The sequence below is a fragment of the Triturus cristatus genome, chromosome 5_2 (genome assembly GCF_964204655.1).
Source record: "Triturus cristatus chromosome 5_2, aTriCri1.1, whole genome shotgun sequence".
Lineage (NCBI taxonomy): Eukaryota > Metazoa > Chordata > Amphibia > Caudata > Salamandridae > Triturus > Triturus cristatus.
Genome location: NC_140588.1, coordinates 912424108 through 912427160, shown reverse-complemented (window position 1 = coordinate 912427160; position 3053 = coordinate 912424108). Strand labels below are relative to the sequence as shown.

Sequence of the window (3053 nt, the reverse complement as noted above, 5' to 3'; positions counted from 1 at the left end):
TAATTGACAAGGATAGATGGGAGAATGCTTTGCAACAAGATCCAGAATTAGCGACGGTCTCAGAAGCTGTCAATAAGGGTTGGGAGGCAAAACACAAAAATGATGTAAAGTTAGATAAGTTTTGGCATGTCAGGGACCAGTTATCTGAATGCAATGGTCTGCTCTTCAGGGGTTTGAGACTTATTCCTCCCAATTCAATTAGACTAGAACATATATCTCTTGCACATATGACACATCAGGGCATTTCTAAGACCAAAGAGAGACTTAGATTAAATTATTGGTGGCCAGGGATGGATTTACTGGTTGAACGCAAAATAAGAGAATGCGTGGAATGTGCTCTGAGTGAAAGGGTGGCCAAACCCAGAACACAGCCCATGATCATAAGAGAAAGACCTGATGCCCCTTGGAAGGAAGTGGGATTAGATATTCTAGGCCCGATACAGTCTTCCGGAACCGATTGGTATATTTTTGTCTTGGTTGACTTTTTCTCGAGATGGCCGGAAATAGGAATTTCTAGAGGGATTGAAACCAAGCATGTCATTAATTTTTGGGAAAATGTTTTCGCTAGAGAAGGGATACCTTCTAGTATCCTTACTGACAACGGCGTACAATTTGTATCCAGAGAAATGGAATCATTCTTGTCAACACATGGTATCAAACACAAAAAATCTTCTTTGTACCATCCAAAATCAAATGGAATGGTCGAGAGATTTAATAGTGTACTAAAAGAAACCATTAACATGGCACGTTCAAATGGTCTAGATTGGCGTGCTCAAATTTGGAAAAAGGTTGAGGTTTACAGGTTGTCGCCTCACTCTGTGGCGAATAGGACCCCCTTTGAATTATTCAGTTCTAGATGCCCCATCACTTTAGTTGAACCTCCCTGGGTGAATAATATGCAGCCTGAATTACTTACTGAGAATGAAAAATCTAACTGGAAATTAATTGAGTCAAAAAGGGTTGAATCTAGAAAAGCAAATCATGATTTAAGAAAGTCTGTAAAGAAAATAGCAGTGAAAATTGGGGATTGGTTTCTTATAAAAAATCCATCCAAAAGAAAATCTAATTCAGGATTTTTGAAACCCATTCAAGTAATCAAAATATTTAACAATGCTGTAAAGACTGCTGATCACCGCATTTGGAATTTAAACAGGGTAGTGGTGGTTAGGAAGGACTTTGTGGCAGGTCATCTTACTCCCAGTTCTCATGATCTAACTCATACTCCTCAGGACATTCGCAGATCCTTGCAAGTTTCCTCTCCACCTAAATTTTTAAAAGATTTTGTTAAATAGATGTTATATATGTTTGATTTTATGCTGTAATTTGGTCTTGAGGTATAACCCATCCTCCTTCTTCATAAAGGACGGGGATGTGTGGCATCTTAAGATGGTTCTCCTGTTGCCAGGTGCTTAAGAATGTTGATTTCTGTATGTACTGTGTTGATGCAAGCAGCTGGGGGGCAGTTGGAACCTGGGCTTTGATTCCTGCAGGAGCTTCTGGTGGATGGGATCTATTCCTCATAATAAACTTAAATATTTCTTCAAGCAATCCTGAGTGATCCTGGTTCTTACAGGGTACTTGGGTCTCCCACACAAGTGAGGTACCATTTTTATCGGGAGACCTGGGGGAACGTTGGGTGGTAGGAAATTTGTGTCAGCCCGGTGATGCCACAACTTTACCACACAAAAATGTGTAAAAAAAAGTGATTTTTTCAGCTAAATTTCAGGTTTGCAGGGTATTCTGGGTAGGAAAACGTTGAGGGATCCATGCAAGCCATACCTACTTGAAATCCCCCGGGTGTCTAGTTTTCAGAAATGTGTGGGTTTGGTAGGTTTCCCTAGGTGGCCGCCGAGCCCCGGGTCAAAAAGTCATAGGACCCCCCTTGCAAAACCAGGTTGGTTTGTGATAGGTAATTTTGATGTTGCCTCAATAGGTTTTGGGCCCTTGCCTGTCGCGGGTACTTGACCCACCCACACAAGTGAGGTACCATTTTTCTCTGAAGACTTTGGGGAACGTGGAGTGTGTGGAATTTTGTGGATCCACGCAGATTCCAGAACATTCCACCACAGACATTTGAGGAAAATGTAGTTTTTTTAACAAATCTTTAGGTTTGCAAGGGATTCTGGGTAACAGAACCTGGTGAGAGCCAGTCAAGTCACCCCTCCTGGATTCCCCTGGGTGTCTAGTTTTGAAAAATGTACAGGTTTGCTTCATTTCCCTATGTGCCGGCTGTGCTAGAGCCCAATATCCGCAGGTAGGCATATTGCTAAAAACAAATCTGTGCCTAGTCGGGGGGGGGGGATATCAGGGGGTGGGGTCGGCCTGATATGCCCCCAAGGGGGGCATAAACACTGTGGTGATTTTTTGGGGGGTGGGGGCATTGGTATGCCCATTCTGGGCAGCCCCCTCCCCCACGCATAAAAAAAGCCAGCGTAATTGTGGGCTACTGCCGCATCTTCCCCCCAGGGGGCGGAAAGGCTGTAATTTTTGTGGGTGGGGGCATTGGCATGCCCGTTTTGGGCAGCCCCCACCCTAATTAAAATTTGCCTAAAAAAATCCCTGGCATTTAATGGGCTTTTTGCCCCACCCCGGGGGGGAGAAAGCCTGCTAGGCAGGAAGGCTGTAATTTTTGCGGGGAAGGGGGTAGGGGCATGGGCATGCTCGTTTTGGGCAGCCCCCACCCTGATTCAAATTTGCCCCCCAAAAATCCCTTGCGAATAGTGGGCTTTTTGCCCCCCCTGGGGGTGCAGATTGGGGGCTAATACCCCCATCTGCCCCACGGGGGGGCAGAAAGCCTACTAGACGCGAGGGATTTTTTTGGGCAAATTTTAATTAGGGGGCTGCCCAAAACGGCATGCCCATGCCCCCACCCTAATTAAAATTTGCCCCAAAAATTCCCTGGTGTCTAGTGGGCTTTTTGCCCCCCGTGGGGGCAGTTTGGGGGCTGCTGCCCCATCTGCCCTGCAGGGGGGCAGAAAGGCTGTAATTTTTGCAGGGGAGGGGTGGGGGCATGGGCATGCCCATTTTGGGCAGCCCCCACCCTAATTAAAATT

The 3053-nt window shown here is 45.6% G+C and overlaps 1 pseudogene; it reads left to right on the top strand.

Moving 5' to 3' along the window:
* The first annotated feature begins 2728 nt into the window (after positions 1 to 2728).
* On the top strand, positions 2729 to 2800 carry LOC146829427 (small nucleolar RNA SNORA17; annotated as a pseudogene).
* Positions 2801 to 3053: the final 253 nt, after the last annotated feature.